The sequence below is a fragment of the Triplophysa rosa genome, linkage group LG25 (assembly GCF_024868665.1).
Source record: "Triplophysa rosa linkage group LG25, Trosa_1v2, whole genome shotgun sequence".
Lineage (NCBI taxonomy): Eukaryota > Metazoa > Chordata > Actinopteri > Cypriniformes > Nemacheilidae > Triplophysa > Triplophysa rosa.
In genome coordinates this window covers 6,471,893-6,491,854 of record NC_079914.1, presented here as the reverse complement: position 1 = coordinate 6,491,854, position 19,962 = coordinate 6,471,893, and the positions used below count along the sequence as shown (strand labels likewise).

The 19,962-nt window shown below is 38.9% G+C and overlaps 1 protein-coding gene across 1 annotated transcript in view; it reads right to left on the bottom strand.

Annotated features, from left to right (window-relative positions):
* add3a (adducin 3 (gamma) a) overlaps positions 1 to 19,962 on the bottom strand; it is an 81,342-nt gene that overhangs the window by 49,259 nt on the left and 12,121 nt on the right. Inside the window, exon 2 of the mRNA XM_057325591.1 lies at positions 12,485 to 12,529. The gene's annotated coding sequence lies outside the window, so the exon portion shown is untranslated. The remainder of the gene's footprint in view (positions 1 to 12,484; positions 12,530 to 19,962) is intronic.

Genomic DNA, 19,962 nt, shown 5'->3' with positions numbered 1-19,962 from the left:
ACTTTATCATAATTTTTCTATATAAACATGCGCTAAACGGAGGCGTTTGGATGTTTGCGTGCGTCTCGCGCATGAGCGGTAACGTTACATATTTCTTTCCCGTCGCAATGGGAGCGCGCACCTCGCGGCTGAACAGCAGCACAAGTGTAACAATTGCAAGTTCGCATTACGTTATATTAAATATACTCACGAACAAACATTTTCAAAAAACGATCGTGTTCCCCTCATATCTGCTCAATATAAGCGTATAATATGATGTGTTTTTAGTTTGAACTGTTTCTCTATATGCTATGATGAGAAATAAGGGTCAGTAGAGGAAGGAGAATTTACAATCACTTGCGATCACTTTCCGCTCACAAATCTAACTTAAGCGTTTGTTGTTTTATAATTAAAAAATATGATTTCAGGAAATCATGACGCCATTGTGACTATGTAAAACACAACACAGTATAAAAGGGCATTTTAAGTCAATCAACAGCACTATTTCCTCTCTCAATCAGTAAAAAAAGTGGTTAAAAAATACCGCCATGTACCGGGAAACCGGTATAAATCTGGAAAACACCGTTATATACATTTTTGGTCATACCGACCAGCACTATAAAATTAGGTTTTCATGTTTTCTTGTAAATTTGCAGTCTTTTTATGTAATGTGCCGTTTGTTACTATATTTAAAAAATACATCTTTTTTTTAAATAACGGTAAAATTCTGTAAAATTGCCAGTTTTTAGATTTTTAAATAACAGTAAAGTTCTGTAAAATAACGTTTTTTACAGTGTGCGGCTACATCTTATCCTGCTTCCACAAGCCCTTAGTGATAAAATATAAAGCCTTCTGGTGTTATATTTTGACTCGCCAGATTGTAAATGAACTGTAAATGCCAAATGAAAACCAATCTGAGCATGCATGACCTGTAGTGTACACTTTGATAAGAACAGAGAGAAATCATCAGATGGCTGCCTACCCGCAACTGCATACTTTATGCTCTAGACTGTAGTGCATACTAAACTACTAAATCATCAGTGCAAAAAACATTGGATGGATTAACCAATTTAATTTTTGGGTACCATTCAATTAAACTGCCAAAAAACATTCAATGTTTGCAGTTGTATTAGCTTTACAGCAAATACAAAGCTGTTCATCACCGCTTCACTGAGGATGAAATACAGTTCAGATTCAAACCCCATTCAATTTACATTTTAAAGCCGCCTAAAACATTTGGCTTTATAAAGTGCAATTGCAAAGCCATCTATGCATGATTTCCCTACAAAGAGCAATAAGCCCATTATTATTGGCAGGACACAGCCAAGATTTCCAAATACAACATTTATGAGCCTTTTCCTGTTTCTGCGCCAGAATTAGGGTTGATGTTAGATAAACTGTGCTTTTGGACGGGGTCGATAAGTCAGAAACGTGGCGGGTGATGAAAAGGGTTGGACACACTCGAAGGTCATTTGTGTTGTCTGTGCCAAAACTCCAACAATGGCGAAAAATTCTTATCTGTAATAAAATACTTGATGATAGAGATCTGTGCTGATTAATGTGACGCATCATGATTCGCAAAAGATGTTGTTATAAATACTTGTTCATTTTAATGTCAACACAGTTGTTCATGTTAGTTCATGGTGCATTAACTAATGTTAACAGTTACAACTCCTGATTTTAAAAATGCATCAGTAAATGTTGAAATTGATATGAACTTAGATGAACAAATGCTGTATTGTTCATTATTAAAGATGGGGTAACACACGCAGTTTCTGCAAATCTCATATTAATCTTGAGTACCTATACTACTTATTGCATACTTCGTATCTTCGAAGAGTATTTAGTTTGATCAAATTTATAAATGACAGACACAGCTGTACGACTATTTCTGGAAAAAGACGAGCTGCTGGAGGCAATTACCCCATCTTTAAGGGATAGTTCACCACAAAATGAAAATTCTGTCATAATTTACTTCATGTAATTTCAAACCTTTATGACTTTCTTTGTTCTGCAGAAGACAAAAGAAGATATTCTGAAGAATGTTGGTAACCGAACAACGGCGGTAACCATTGACTTCTATTGTACAGAGTCCCCCAGAGTACACCCGAAGTCTGATCGCTCCACTCTTTCTCTCTCGTGTCTGAAGCTGCATCTAATCACCCGACTACCTGACCGCTAGATCCCGTTCCCACCCATCTACTTCAGGCCATCTCTCCATTGGTTTTCCACGCTCTGACCCACATTATCAACTCTTCTCTCACCACTGGTACATTTCCCTCGGCTTTTAAGGAGGCCTGTATAACCCCGCTGCTGAAGAAACCCACCCATGATCCTGCATTGCTAGGAAACTACAGACCAGTATCTCTACTCCCCTTCATTGCAAAACCCTTGAGCGTGTGGTAGCTGACCAGCTCTCCTCATTTCTCACACAGAACAACCTCTTGGACTGCAACCAGTCTGGTTTCAAGAGCGGTCGTTCCACCAAGACTGCACTGCTCTCAGTCATTGAAGCCATGAGACTGGCAAGGGCGGCCTCTAAATCATCTGCACTCATCCTCCTGAATCTATCTGCCGCTTTCGACAACCACCACATCCTCCTGTCGACCCTCAAGACTATGGGTGTCTCTGGAGTGGCGCTACGGTGGTTCGAGTCTTACCTCTCGGAAAGGTCATTCAGAGTATCCTGGGGAGGTGAGGTCTCCGAGTCCCAGCATCTCAGTACAGGGGTACCCCAGGGCTCAGTTCTTGGACCGCTGCTCTTCTCCATATACACAACATCCTTAGGTTCTGTCATTCGGAAACTTGGATTTTTTTATCACTGCTATGTGGATGACACACAGCTCCACCTGTCATTTCAGCCTAATGATCTGACGGTATCTGAGCGGATCTAGGCATGCCTGAATGACATCTCACTCTTGATAAAGGACCATCACCTGAAGCTGAACCTTGCAAAAACTGAACTGCTCGTGATCCCGGCCGACCCGAAGACTCAGCACGACCTTTCCATCCAACTAGGTTCATCAACCATTACTCCTTCCAGAACAGCCAGAAACCTGGGAGTGGTAATTGATGATCAGCTGAACTTCGCAGACCATGTTGCCAGCAGCACCCGGTCCTGTAGATTCATCCTCTACAATATTAGGAGAATTAGACCTTTCCTGTCTGAGCATGCTATGCAAGTTCTTGCCCAGGCTCTCGTCCTGTCCATACTCGACTATTGCAATGCTCTACTGGCTGGTCTTCCAGCTTGTACAACCAGACCTCTTCAGATGATCCAGAATGCAGCGGCAAGAGTGGTCTTCAACGAGCCAAAGAGAGCGCACATCACACCTCTCTTCGTTAGGTTGCACTGGCTCCCTATAGTCACTTGCATCCAATTCAGATCTCTGCTCTTGGCCTACAAAACCACCACTGGTTCGGCACCCCCATATCTTCACTCTCTAATTCAGAGTTATGTACCTGCCCGATTCCTGCGCTCTGCAATCGAACAACGTCTTGTGGTGCCGTCCCACAAAGGGAAAAAAATCACTCTCACGCACTTTCACTGGATGTGTTCCCCGACTCTGTAACGATCTCCCTCTTGCCACAAAATCAGCAGATTCTGTAGCTGTCTTTAATAATCGGCTAAAAACACATCTCTTCCAACATCTGACCCATTAGTACAGTCTTCTACTTCTTTTCTACTGCCCTATTCCCCCCCAAAAAATCGTAGCTTTGTATACTGTGATAGGCTGACTTTGACATGCATTGTTGTTCTTTTGTTGCACAAATTGCTTCTATTGTTTCCCCCTACTTTGTACGTCACTTTGGATAAAAGCATCTGCTAAATGACTAAATGTAAATGTAAAACTAATGCAAGTCAACGGGTTCCACAGTTGTTTGGTTACCAACATTCTTTAAAATATAATCTTTTGTGTCCTATATCTTCTATGATTTTTGTCACAATTACATTTTTTTTCACAAAAAATAGCTACTTTCAAAAAGTAGCAAAAATATGTGTTCATGCATCAGATTGGTGTAGTTACAGCTTTTCACCAACAGGGGTGAACTGTTCTACACCACCCAGCCAAACCTTGTTATCTTGGGTACTTTTAGCTCAATCATGCTAAACAAAAATGTTTTAAGATGGCTCACAGCCATACAGTACAAAATGTTGCAGTTTCTCACATTCATCTTTCTTTTTAAAACCTCATAAGGATTATCAGAGGTCTTTGCAGGTCAGAAGGAGATTGCATTAAAGAGTACATTCCTCGAGATCATAAAAAATACATTTCATGAAGTGTTTAATTTTGCCGGGTTTGAATGTAAGCAATCTGTCAAGTTGTAAATCCGAAGGTGAATGAATAAAAAAGTTATTAGCTTATAAAAAAGGTAATCGACTCTGAATCACGCGAACAAGCCATGACCTGTCCGAATCTTTAACCACAATGTACCTACGTCACTAGAAAAATCCCCGCCTACTGACTGCGAAAACTTAACTCTCTCCTCCCCAAACACTGTACTAGCTCGTTCGTGACGTGTGCATCATGTCTAAGAGAAGCTGTGTTCTATGTAGTGAAACTAAGTCAGTCTTATTTTCACTACCAAAGGAAGAACTTCTGAGGAAAAAATGGTTACTATTTATTTTTCAAACGACACCAAAGGAGTATAAACCGAACGTTTTACTTTGCGCGCATCATTTTACCGAAGATTGCTTCATCAATCTTGGCGCCTTTACTGCAGGATACATTAAACGTCTTTCCTTAAAAGATGTTGCCAACTTTATTTGGACCTGTAAGCTCCACCGAATCACAACCTGTAAGTGTGACTCTTTATTTTTGTCTTTACTTAAAATTAAATTTGTGTGACGTTATCTCATGTCTGTGTTTAGCTAACGTTACCGTTATTTTTGGGGTTGTTACTGTTTGTTTACCTAACGTTAGCTATAAACTCGTTGCGCTAATGTAAGTGTTCAACCATATTAACTCGCAAAGTCTTTATTTCAAGAACTGCGTGGTGTACTATAGTTATAATAACATCTGAAGATACGAACACCGTACACTGTATGCCGTGATAACTAACTGTTACAAGAGAAGTGTCTAAAACAGTCCTTTTTCTTACTGGCATCTGTATAAGGATTAAAGAATGATTCGTCAGACTTGGGCTCGAACTGGTAAGGTAAAATCGACGCCATCTCTCTCTATACACTGTTAATATCCAACCACCTGCAAACCGTAATACAGCAGTAATGATAGGCGGTCCATTTGCGACACATGCTGAACGCGTTTGACCAATCACAGCAGACTAGACCATTTGACCAATCACAGCAGACTAGACCATTTGACCAATCACAGCAGACTAGACCATCTGACCAATCACAGCAGACTACACTATCTGACCAATCAGATCAGACTACACTGGCGGAAAGGCGGAGATTACACAGATGAATCGCGGAACGAATCATTTGAGAGTCAGTCAAGAAGTAAGGTAATAAAAACTGCTTATTATTACGAAATAATAGTATTTTTACATCATGTATGTACATAAACTTGTTGTCGGACACTCCATAAACCAAAATAAGCCCTTAAAAATATTGAGGAATGTACTCTTTAAACTCTCCGACAACCCAAAATAATTACAAAAATGTCAGAGCGAGCTAGAAAGAATGTGTGAGAGAGAGAGAGAGGGAGAGAGACAAACCAATTAAACAGGCCTTTGAGTGTCTCTGCTCTGGTTCCTCAGCCAGAAAGCCAAACGCATCATCACACACTAGTTCAGCCCGGGACAATGTATCTGTTGATGGGACACACAAAGTATCAGACAGGGGACAGTGTGAGACCCAAATGAAACTGAGAATCCTCCTAAAAAGAATACAGTAGCCCGTTTCAGCCACTGAAGGCAAAAATTAATCTCTGGTGCTGGACGAGAGCCTATACATCCACACGAAACTGCTATGATGGATTGGCACACAAGAACAACATTCGAAGTACAAGGCTCAAGGTGAAGTGAAGCCGGTCTTTTTTCAGTAAGTACGCAACATCGAAGGAATGTGCAATAAAATAATAATTCAATAACACTTTACAATAAGGTTGCAGTTGTTAACATCAGCTGCTGTTAGGAAAACGCCCAACTGAATAACCACACAATCACACACACAGTGTGTTTTCTGCATTCTATAGCAGTTGAGTCACTTCAGACAGACTGTGTTGAGTGGGAATGAGTTATCTCCTGCAGTCTGACTCTTATTACATTACAAGACCACAGAACAGGAAAATCAACACCTTTACAATGTCATCTGTGCCCGTAAAGGATGGGTCTCTCTTCCAAAACCTAGAAAGCTCACTACATAGACTGCTGCCTTCTAAAGCAAGTTTGAAAAGGGATAGTTCACCCTAAAATTAAAATTCTGTCATCATTTACTCACCCTCAGATTGTTCCAAACCTGTATTCATTTCTTTGTTCTGCTGAACACAAAGGAAGGTATTTGGAAGAATACCCCATTGGAGTCAAGGGGGAATGAGGTCTGTTTGGTGAACTATTCCTTTACTAAAATAAAAACACATGCACAAATATTGGGTAAAACTGTAAATTTAAGTTATTTTTAATACGTTTTGCTGATAATAAATGCAAGTATTATTGACTCAACACTTATGGTGATACAAAAACATCGAGCTTCCCACAAAGCAACACTGACTCTACCAATGATTTTTGTTTCTTTGACCAACGGAATACAGAGGCATGGATCAGACAACCTGACATTTTTTTGTGACCAATGGTATAAAAAATTCACCTTTGCAAATGTTTTAAATATATTAAAGCTATATCTAAAAGTCATGTTCCTTCAAAAATCAAAACATGGAAATCGTTGTTTCCATATGACTGCATGGATAACATGACAAAAGAAAGAGTGGGAAAGTGGGAAGTGATCCAAGCAGCATGTGTTCATTGTTTTCACAAGATAATATCCAAGATCCAGAGAAAGGCCAGCTGGAAAAAACATGGAGGCCTTCATAAATCCCACACCGTAAGGAGAGAGAGAGAGATAAGAGAAAGACAAATCTTTCACAATCGCCACAAAAAAAACATCTCATAGCCTGAGATACATGTTACATCATGTATGAGTGTTTATATTATTAAATACATATTTCACATAATCCATTCTAGTGAATTAAATAGGCTACTACACAAATTAAAAGTCCTTCTTCTCATTTTTTTATTATAGAACTTGATAAATGTAAATAAAAGACAGCTGAATAGTATGATTTCAGTCAATCATATGACCATTAAAAATCAAGATGCAGTGTTGCTTGGCAACCGTCAACAATTAAAGGGGATGTGCAATGGTGTCTCATGCATTCTGGCATCTTTACAATGTTAAACGTGCTGTCTTCTCATTATTGACATGGCCAACTTCTCAAAAAAAACAAGTTAGATGTAATACGTAGTATTTCTGTGCTCGATACACTCCCCCAAGGTTTGTATAAGTTTCTGAAAGTTTTTTTAGAACATGAAAAACTGTTACGTAATAACTTTTCTTAGTCCTTATTGGACAATTCTCCCGGAAAACCACGCCTACGGCAAGGTGAAAGAAATAGCTCGCCCACGCGTCAACCGATGAGCGATAGGAAGACCCGCCTACCATCTAGATTGGCTGCGCTGTGTCAAGATTGGCTGCGCTGTGGGCCTTCAGCTGCAGCTCGTTACACTTGCGATAGTAATAAAAGTCGAGGGGTGTTTATTTGTTCACGGCGTGTTTGTCTGTCACGGCATTTCAGTGATGGATGTTATATAAACGGTGGATATAATGCTGTATTTGCAGATCATTTGAAACTGATAGATGGCGCGGTCCCAGCACTACAAGATGCCAGACATGAACTGCACGCGGTAAGTCAAACTGAGTCATATGTCTGTGTTTTGTTGGCAATGGGTGCGCACGTGCTTTAGTTCCGCCCTCCCCCCCGCACGCGTCATATGTTTTCGGAAATAATCGTACAGCTGTATCTGTCTTTTATAAATGTGATCAAACTAAAGACTCTACGGATATTTGAAGGGTGCGATACTATTCTGTAAGTACTCAAGATTAACATGAGATATGCAGAAAGGGTCTGAGTTATGGCCACTTTAAACTCTGCTCTGCATTTAATGTATGCATAACATCCCATATCTGTGCCAATACATAGTTTTCTTTTGCCATTGTACGGCATATTATTGTTAAACTTATAAAAGGTTTGGTTAGACACTAATACCTTAAAAGTAGTTGTGTGCACTCCGAACCTTTGTACAAGTGACATCATAATGAAGGTGGAAAGTGCTGTAATCGCTCTGTGGAGTTTGGTGTGCAGTGAAAAAGAAAAAAAAGTAAAGCGTAGGCTTGAAAAAAAGCCTTCTGGGACGACTTTTGCAGTCCAGCCAAAAAATGAGGCAGCAACGAATGACTCGCATTGCCGATGGGACTTCCATCTGTTTGGTTAAAGTCTTTAGCCGTCTGTGTTTATTTGTTATTTAAAAGAGCCATCCATTGTACTTCAAAAGGGGCATCGCAAACATTAAACAGATCTTCAGACATTATTCACCTCTTGTTTACTTTCGACTTTTCGACTTTACTTTCGAGCACGAGAAAAGCATTCAGAGGAATTTGGCCAGTGATTTCTCGCTATGTGGCACTGCTTTAGACTGTTTCCCGAAACAATGACGAAAACAGAATCGGAAAGTGGCTCTCAGGCTCTTGTAGTTCTTTTTTTGGAACAAAATCCGTATTGCTCACAATGAATCATGATTTAAAGGATTACTATAATAACAACGCCCCCAAAATCCACTTTACCAGTAATCCTGAGTAGAACGGTTGCATTAAGTGGATTTAGGCGAAATAAAATAAACAACATACTGTAAATAAAGAGACAGGAATATCAGCATATGGCAGGATGTCCTCCAAAAAAAGTAGAATAGGCCTTTTTCACGCTTCAGGGTTTTTGACTTCCGCATCGTTCAACGCAGGGTAAACGATGTTCCGGTTACAGCAGTATCCAAGTCTAACAAGAGTATCTGGATTAAATGTCTTCGTATAAATAATGTAAACGAGCTTAATACCTTATTACCGCCTGTTTAAAGTTGAGATCTTAATTTAAAAACCCTTTGCAGCTAAGAGGGGGCTCTAGTACTGCTGTTTTGGTCTAAATTTAAGGTTTGTACTGTTTATGGGACAGCAACCTGATGGTACTTGCTGATTTTAACTACTGAACTGCATATAATAAATCCAGTGATGATGTTCTCTGTCTCATTTTATTCTTTATGTCTGTCTGGTTTGGTCCTGCCTGGTTTATAAAATAAACGTTACAGTAAAGGCAGCACGTTGTGCTGGAAAAACATCACCCAAATCCCTCCCGTCAGACTTGCATCACACTTTCTGTTTCAGAAAATTTCAAAAAATGTCTTCTGTTGTCTTTTCTCACTAGTGCTTCTGACATTATCGAAAATATTTTAATAATGTAAAATATATAATATCAGACGTTTTACTGGCGGGTGCATTGGATCATAGTCACGCATTATGTATGCGTGTTTTATTACGTCTGCTCTGTGTTAATGTGATAGGGGAGTGAATAATTGTTCATATATAAAGTATATTAAAATAAACGGAAGACCATGATTATTCAGGAACATTAGAATCTTATGTGCAGTATTGAAAGCGACCCATTAAAAGATTGGAGAAGGACAATACATCTGTTTACGGTAAGCATTTTATAATAAGGTCTAATTTATTAATATTGGTTACAGCGCAATGTAATACTTCATTTTAAAGTTCTACATTTATTACGTCTTCACAACTGAAGTTTTAACATTTTACATTTGGTATTATGAATGAACAATGAATCGTATTTTAATTACAATAAAAAAAAGAAACCTTACCTTAGCAGTTTATGGTATCTTATTTACTAACAATATTAACCAGTTCCACTCTATGTTAACAGTGTACCAGTATTTTAAAGTAATTTCTTATAATACAGTGACGTGATCACGTTTAAATAACAGGGTGTATAAACTCAAAACACTTTAATGAATATTAGCAGTCTGATTGCACAAAACAGATAAACGCACATTTTTATGTTTAATATAGATTAAAGTCGCAAAACAAGTCCAGTGTAGTGAACAGATAAACCTAAGTATCTTTAAATGACACAAACGCATTCTATTACAATGGGATTTAATTTGTAGGGGAAGTTGCTTTACCCTGCGGTGACGTAGTTTCCGACTCATGTGAAAGAGGCTTATCAATACAATTTCCCAGCATTCTCTGCTCGTGTCCTCGGATGCCCCTGATTTGCAACATCACTGTAACAGGAGCACTGTTGCTCGGGGGAGAGCGAACGTTCAAAAGACAAAGAACATCTCCGGATTTGCTTAGAAAGAAACAACTGATCCTAAAACTTCCCAAAACAACACTTGATGTTACCCAAGATATCCAGTTATTTTCAAGTCTTAAAAGAAGAAATCCAATACACAGAAATAATCACCTTCACCATTATGTGTCTGTCTTTAACTGTCTGCTTTTAGATTTTTACCCATCAGCAAACATAAATTATACATCTACAGGACTTCAACTGTGTTTCTCGTCTGGCAAATATAAGCCAGATGTCAGAAATCACTTTGTGTTGGCAGGAAGTGTAATTCAATCTTCAGCTGGCATCTAACAATGATGCTTGTGAGGAACAGTGTAGTCTTGTGCCCGGTGAAGATCTGTTCAGACAGGGATTGCAGGGAAAAAACAACGCTTACAAAAAAATAATCAAATACAACTACTGTAACCATATAATCATTCACTTTTAAAATCAAGAAAACATGTTTAATATCACCCACTACGCTATTTTGATGCAAATTCACGGAACGGAAGTCAAATTAGGCGGATGTTTACATGATCAAGTCCTCATCCTTAGAAACCGCAAAACAAAGCGATGCCACAAAGACTAAATTAAATACAAGTTATGCTTGTAGAGAGAGTAAACATGGTATTTGCCGACCACAATTTGTTTAGTGAATTACTGGCTACTGGAAGAGTCTGAGACAATCAAATGTGAGAGCAAAAAAGGGCAAAATTAGTCTTTTTTAAGTCATTTAGTTTATATCAGTTGCGTTATAGGCAATAACTTACATTAAAGGTCCTTTGTGTAATTTTCGAGGATCTATTGACGGAAATGCAATATAATATACATAACTATGTGTTCAGAGGTGTATAAAGACCTTACATAATACCTTATTCTGGCACAGAAACAGAAAAAAGCGTTGTTGTTTTATTAACTTGGAATGATTTTTATGTACATACACCGCGGGTCCCCTTACATGGAATTCACCATGTTGTTTCTACAGTAGCCCTAAACGGACAAACTGCTCTACAGAGCACACGTCGTAAATACGTTATCTCCTTCGGCAAAGAAGCGAAAATGTGATGACATCTTAGTTCTGTGTCAGCCACCGTAGTGCTTTGAAAGGGAGGGGTGCAGCCGTTAGTTGCAATTCGCAACCTCACCCCTAGATGCTGCTACATTTTATACACTCAACCTTTCAATTATCCCTAAATAATTAGTATCAATATATATTTTATCTTGGGTGCTTCCTAACCCCCCCATGAAGCCTTTAATCCCCTTTTCTCTACAGAGTCAAATGCAAAAATGTAAACTGTATGTTGAAATGTTTGTTTTATAAACGTTTAAATAAAGTGAGGAAAAACATATACAAACCAAGCGTTCCCTTTTCAATGTCGTCTTAAGTTTGCAAAATGTTTGGCCTGTGATGTTTGTTAACAGTAAATTATTTTTCATTTTTTACACTGTACAACCCCCATTCTCTCTCTCTCTCCGTCTCTCAGCAGAAGAACCTGCAGTGATGGTAAATTCATCACAAGAGCTCAGAGAAAACGCCAGCGAGATGGAAACAGAGCATTGAGGCTATAAACGAGTAGTTTCGTGTGTGTGGTCATTAAAGTCACCAGAGTTTCCTGCTCCAGCGCTGTAAAATGTCTCGCCAGTTTGTCGAGTCTAAAGCATTTTTTCCAGAAGAAACAGCAAGACTTAGACGCAGAAAATGAAAAGAACAAGAATGGAACAAAGAGATTTTAATAAAAATCTACATTTTCAATATAAATTACTCATCAGAATTTATAGAAATATTTGTAGAAATATTAGACATTTATAAAAATGCCTCCATTAGAAATAAAGCAATTTAATAAATCATAAAAACATTGTGATCTGTTTTTCTTAAAACCCTTTGTTCCCATTCCTATAAATGTAATGATGTAGAAATTATATCTGGCATTTGTCACTTTAGATATCAGCATCATGATTGTAAAACTGTTACATTTCTCCTATTCATCTGTAGCAGCTCTTCCTAAAAGTGTGTTTGTCCAATTCAAAAGAACATACAGATTTAACCAAGGTCGTAAACTGAAGACTGGACTCGCTGTGCATTGCATGGAATGTGTCGTGAAGCTGCAGTTCAAGGACTCTCTGTGGGAATGTGCTTTATATAGTCATACCTGCTGGGAGCCGGAGACCGTGCCGCCTGTTAGTTCCAATGACGCCTAAAATTAAAACAAACACAAAGATCATCATAGTCATTCATTGGCTAGTAAACGCTGCCAAACAGCTAAAAGCAAGCAGCTACAAAAATATTTCTATCATACAGCAGATGTTTTATCCCACTGTCCTGGCTTATTTCCGCAATAACAACCGGCTGCCTGTACATTATCCCTTACGTAAAACACTTGCGGTATTGTAAATAAAAAACTAATTACACAAATTCTTGAGGAAAAAATGCACTGTGCTTATTTATTTTGTATTTATTTATTTTGTATATATATTTAGGAAATATCTGCATGTATATATTAATATTTATACATAATTTAAATTATATATAAACATTTATTATTTTTTTTATTTTTCTTAAATATATACATGTGTGCGTGTTTATAAATACAAAATTAATGCACAGTACACAGACATAGTGTATATTTTGTAAACACAAACTTTTATTCTGGATGTGGAACATTCAGTCTGATGAAATTTGAGATAAATGGTCTATCGAAACATTTTGCATATGCTGCCCTCATTTGCAGTTAAAACGGAAGATAATTCACAGCCAGGATGAAATGAGCCTGATTCATTAACAGTGCATGAAAAGGTCACATTCACATCCATCTGCGTGCACATCACGCTCCCCAGGACATCAGTGTGTATCAGATGACCCAAAACCGCCCAACTCCACAGTTAGGTCAAAAGATGCAGATCATATCTAACATGAGGGTGTGACAGAAGATTACAAAGATTGCATGTTAAGCAATTCATGTAAGACGACCTGGACAACTGCAGGACGAAAAGTGTGTGAAGATATTTTGAGAAATATTTATGTAATTTTTTAATATTATGTAATTTTATGTAATTGCAAAAGATTCTTTTTTAAAGGATGCACCCATATTTTCTTGGAAACGGGTCTGCATTGCATTTGAACTTCCTAAATTCAGGAGACAAAGGTAGAGCAGATATAAATGGGCGTAGGAAACATCCATACATACCCCACATGCTGTTTGTTTAAAAAAATCTCATCCTTTCATTCAAGTAAAAGGTCCCCAGCTGTGAAATGAAATGACCTTGTATCGAAGCACTTATCTCTGTTGAATGTCTGGGGGTGTTTTGGCTACAGTTTGTACACTTCACACCGTTGTAAGGCCCCCCTTGCGTTGGTCACATTGCTTTGTGGCCCCCAAATAAAGACTTATGATCTTAAACTTAGAATTTTAACTAAACCAAATAAATATTCAATTATACAATGCTGGAACATCGATTCTCTTGGTTGGTGGTCTAATTTTTCTGATGTTTGATTGCACAAATTTTTTTATAAATTTCTATATTACATAAAATTACATAAAAACTGTGGCCCCCCGGACCCATCTTGGGCCCCCCCAGTTTGAGAACCACTGAACTACACAAGTACATCCCAGGGGGCTCTGACTCGCCACATAAGATTTTTTTTCTGCACTAAGGCAGGTTAAAAACAGGTTTCTGTCTCTGCTGCAACCAGTGTGTTTTTCTTTGTGTCAGCAATGGACTATTAAACCTTGTTTGCTGAGCACCGTCAGCAAACACAGGCACAAAGCGTGAGATGACAAAGAGCAATAATGATTTTTCAATCTCGCAGATTTCCTCTGGTCATACAGGCTGCCACACCCCTGTGATGATAGATCAGTAAATCGTGTTTAATTCTTGAATATAGGCTAGGAATTTGTAGCTGGCAGACAATGATACCTAGAAACAGCAACAGTAAACTCCCTTTGTTTCTGTAATCTGACGTATATTAACAACCCAGATAGAGAAATGTGATATTTTCAAAATATTTGACAGAACAGTCAGGTTTTTGGAACATGGGGGTTGGGCTGAAAGAAGGTATATACAATTGCAATGAGAAAAATGACAACCGTAAGAGATGTTTAATTCTGTGTATGCTGCATAATATTCTTTTTATATAATATTCTATAATATTCAACTTCACTGGGCCACAGGACAAATGTCCTCCCATTTAACATAATTAAGCTGGTATTCAAGCTCTTAGCTCCACTGTTTCGTGCACTATAAGTAATATATCTGAATAAACAGTTTATTTTAGTCAAAAAGAGTTAAATTAGTTGTTAACAGTATTTCATACATTAAAGGGGTGGTGCAACAGTGTTTCATGCATTCTGACTTCTTGAAAATGTTAAACATGCTGGCTTCTCATGCTTAACTTGGTCAACTTGTCAAAAAAACGAATTGGACGTATCACGTAGTATTTCTGTCCTCGAACCACACCCCTAGGGTTCGTATAGGTTTCGGAAGTTATTTTCGTACATGAAATTCCCTTACGTAACAACTTTTCTTAGTCCCTTATTGGACAAATCTCCTGGAAAAGCATGCCCACACAACAACCAGCAAGAGCAAGAAAAAGAGCACGCCCACACGTCGACCAGCAAGAGCCCGCCCATCAATGCGCTTCGTTCATTGTACTGAGGTTCAGCTGTGTTTGTCAGTTCACTGCATTTTGGTGAGGAATGTTATATAAACGGTGGATATAACGCTGGATTTGGAGATCGTTTAAAGGGGTCATATGACAGCTAAAACGAATATTATCGTTTGTTTTAGATTTTTTTGTCGACATTTTTTTGCAATTTGGTTACACGATTTAAGGTTAAAAAACGCTGTGTTTTTCACATACCGTGCATGTTTGTATCTCCTCTTTGCCCCGCCTCTCTGAAACGGGTGGATTTTATACAAAGCTCATCGCTCTGAAAATCGAGGTGTGCTTTGATTGGCCAGTTAACAAGTGTGTAGTGGTCGAATACTGCAAGCATGTGACGGAGATGTAACACTGCATACGTGCATAAGGTAAACAACACAAACTTATATTGAATATTAAACAGTTATGAAGGGATAATACGATGATGTATTGTGTGCTCGTGCTGTAGTTCCACCCCCGCACGCCTTCAGGGGCTCGCCTGTTTTCGGAAATAATCGTACAGCTGTATCTGTTTTTTATAAATGTGATCAAACTAAAGACTCTTCGAAGATACAAAGTATGCAGTACTACTCTATAGGTACTCAAGATTAATATAAGATCGTCAGAAACTGCGTGCGTTACCTCTGCTTTAAAAGTCAATCTAGTGTGCATTGGCCTGATTGGATTCATATGTTTAGAACTTGTCAATCACTAATTCATCATATTTAAAGAGAATTCCATTCATGCATTTGGCAAAAATTCCCAAGAGATTTCCAGGCCACATCTGTTCTGGCAAAGCAACAGCGCTCACATATTGAGATGGTTTACTGAACGTTCACCCATCCGTTATTTCGCGAAGTATACTTTGCAAGAATTTTCAAGTGAACTTCCTCTCTGCTCTTTGATCATGTCCTTCGGTTCAGGCCAAGTCTGACCACCATAGACTGTATCAGATGCAAAGCCCCTCTATCTCGCAGACTAATGCAATTATGTGTTTTCATAATTCATTAAGTTTGTCCGGTGGCTAAATGCAGTTATTTACATTTACATTTATGCATTTGGCAGACGCTTTTACCCAAAATGACTTACATTGCATTATACTAAACATTTTGTTCCTGATATGAGCAATCCCCTGGGATCGAACCCATGACCTTGGCGTTGCTAACGCCATACTCTAACCAATGAGCCACAGGAAAGCTCATTGTAATGCTTCCCTTACAAAAAAGTAAAAGTGTCTGAGTCAGTCTTAACCTAAGCTCCCAGATTCTCAGACTGACAAAAAACAGTCAAACACAGTGAATTTGAGGTCCACATGAATCCATCGCACTAATGATGCAGTGTTGCATAAGCGTCTCACTGCCCGCTAAGGGCACGGCCTTTTGTTTTTCAACCGAGAACACTGAGATTCTGATGGCCCAGGACTCAAAATGCAGCTGGCTTTTCTAGAGGCCATGAGAACATCCAAACAGACGCTGAGTGCGTCAGGTCGCATCGGAAATGCGACCAGCACGCTGATGTACTGTATGTGGCAAAGCATCTCATCTCTTCTGAGGCCACCAGCCGTGTCTAGCACAACATTGGCTAGACATAATTATGTAAGTACTGATGTTATCTAAGTGACCCTGAACTTCATCGGTGAATGCAGCCGCCCAGTGAATGATGGAATTATCAGCGGGTTGTGGATCCGGAATGCCGCTGTGCAGGAGATGGTTTACCCCAAAATAATAATCCTTCTTGTTGTTCAAACTGCAAATGGCTTTCGCTTTTCTTCAGGAACAAAGAACACATTTTTTGGACAAAGTGTTGCTTAGATTTTTCTGTATACAATCGGAGGGATTTGTGAGCGCCTCTTCTCAAGCTTCATACAGCTGCTAAAGCGTTATAAAATATCTGACATGACACATGCCTTAACTTACAAATAAGTTTGCTGAATCTCATTAAAGTTTTCACCTACGCCTCTTCATGCGAGTATGTGGACATTGCTGTTGTTATCCATGAATATCCGTGTCACAGTTTAGAGATATTTTAAATAACCATGATATTACAATGATTATTGACATCGTACCGTATCAACATATATGGCAATTTTGCACCCGCTTAATATTTTGCCACAATAGTTACAAACAGCCGTGTCTAATTGTGGGATCACATCCCTTCTCTGGCACTAAAAAAAATCGATTCTTACAGCAGCAAAGTCACTGTGTTTTGTGACTGCGTAACACAGGCCATGTAGCAGATCCATCCGGTGGCTGCCGTCACCACGGAGACCCAACTCGTGACATCACAGGGTCACTGGGCTCCTCCCTGAAAAGAATATCACAATGACCGTCTCAGATCACATGGGGCGACCCACGTACGTTCAACTGATAAAGACTAATTCTAGAGAAGAAAGTGACACCATTAACATTGTCTTTCATCACAGCCTGTTGTGTCAGCTGACCTGAGAGACCATCCCTATCCGATCTGTCAAAAAGAAAGAGCGCTTCCTGTCCGCTTAATCGAGAAAAGGAAGAGGAAACGGATTGCGTTTCCCGTCTCTGCATTGAATTGTACAAGCAGCAGCGCACGCGTGTCATTCAAACACACTCTGACAGAATAAAGCAAGACAAACATATAGGTCTGCAGTGTATTGAGTGTATCTGTTTTTTGCAACCGCACATCCTCAGTGGAAACTCTGATAGGAGTGTTTTGATAATCCAGAGATCTGCAGGACTCCAGTATCCCACAGTGAACAATGTGTGTCTCAACGTTAGAAAAACACTGTTACAACACTGCAACAACATCCAATAACGGTGTATGTGTGAATATTTGGTCAACATTTTTTCATTGTTCACTCAAAAATGAAAATTCATATAGACTTTACTCACCCTCATGTCACTCCAAACCTGTATGATTTTCTTTCTGCAGAACACAAAAGATATTTTGAAGAACGCTGATAACCAAACAACACTGGCACCCATTGACTTCCATTGTATGAACACAAAACCACGGAGACATTTCTTAAAATATCTTCTTTTGAGTAAAAGCTAATATTATGACCACAAGAACCAATGAGATTGAAAATTGAGATTCATGGAGCCTGTGTGTGGCCAGTGATGTATTATGTTTACATCCAAACGTGACTAAATATGCTCAAAATATTCATCATTTTTTCGAACAAACATAAATTTCACTTCATAAGACGTGTATTAATTTACAGAAGTTGTGTGGATTGCTTTTATAATGGATGGATGCCCTTTTTTGAGGTTCAGAAACGGGGCTCTATCCAATGCCATTACAACGCTACGAAGAAAAAAACTCAGTGTTTGGCTGTAGAAAGGAAGTCATATACATCTTGGATGGCATGCGGGTGAGTAAATTATGGCTTACATTTCATTTTTGGGTGATCTCTAAACCTTTCCTTGTAAGGGTTGACCTAAAAGCAATAAAAAGATCTTGAACTACAGACCTGATTCTTGAGCCAAATGCAGACATGTTGGAGAGTCAAGAAATATTGAAGCAGTTAAGACAAACCATGAGTGCACACAAAACAGTAGAAGACTGCTCAGACAATGATATCAGCTTTACTTCTGGGGGGAGTCGACATGTTCTGGCTGTCAAAATACCAACGCTGCGATACCATAGCAATCCATGACAGTGAATGATTGATGGTGGTCGGTTCGATAAATGAAAACTTCACAATGGGATAGTGGCTCGACACCAATAAGCCATTGGGCTCCGTCGGCCGGCAATGACGGCCTAGCGCGAGAATGAATAAAAAATTAAATAGAGAGTTTACGTTTTTCCAAGGTGATAACATGTTAGAAACTCAATGGCTGCGTTTCATATTACAGAAAAGTATGACTGCAAACACAGCAGCCAAAACATTGTTAACCATCGTGTGGGATGTCTACTGTTATTAACGTCAAGGAACAAACTTATGTTCGCTCTCAAACAGACAGAACCTACTGTGCCACACACATTCAGGGTCATTTTCAGAGAAAACCAAGGCCTTGTCCTTGAGTAAATTTCCACATCCAGCAAGCAGCCTTTAAGTGGTGAGGAACTATCCACGGTGAGGAAGTTCTTGCATTACACGTCAGTCATTATGCAAGAATATTGTCCTCCATTTGCTCTTTAAATGTTTCAAGTGTTTGTCTTGTTTAGCATCACAACAGAACACTTAGGACAGTGTAACGCATTGCAAGATTGTACCCTGTAAACACTGGCAAGCAAAAAAGTCATGTGGCTCTCGGGAACGCACACTGGAAACGAACAATGAGATCAGGAAGTTTTTGTATATAATCGTTACTTTTGTTTGTTTGCGCACAAATAGTATCCTCGTCGCATTATATTAATTAATACTGAACCACCGGAGTCGCGTGGATCTATTTTACAATGTCTTTACGCACTTTCAACGCTTTGAAGTTTGGTTGCGTTGCCATCCATAATTTGCATAAAAACGGAGGTCATAGGGATGTTAAACTACTTGAGGTTGAGTAATTAAATGGCAGAATTTAATTTAATTTAATTTAATTTAAGCTCTTTTAGTCTCATCCACAGATCAGCTGATGCATATCGCATACCAAAATATCAATAAGTGACAAAAACTAGATGCCAGTTCCAAGCTAATGCGCCTTTTTGTAATGCAAATTCTGAGAGTCCCCTACTTCAGGACACACCTGCAAGAAATTTCTAGATTTGCTGAAGGTTCTGAAGTTCATGTCATTGAGTCTTTGACACATTTGAGCCAGATAAATAATAGCTATACTTCTTGTATAGAAACTGGAAAAGACGGCCTGGAACCAGAAGATTGCTGTCTAAACCCTTTGTGTTGCGAGCAGGTTGTTTATGTTATTCTACACCAAATCAAAGGCATATATTTTTTATCAGGTATTTGAACATAGCGGCTTGAATCTCTAAGAAATATGATCGGGGCTGTAAAGGTCCAGGATTAGAAGGGAATGCCATGCATTTGGAATTAGAGTGCACATTTCTCAGAGGTCTTAT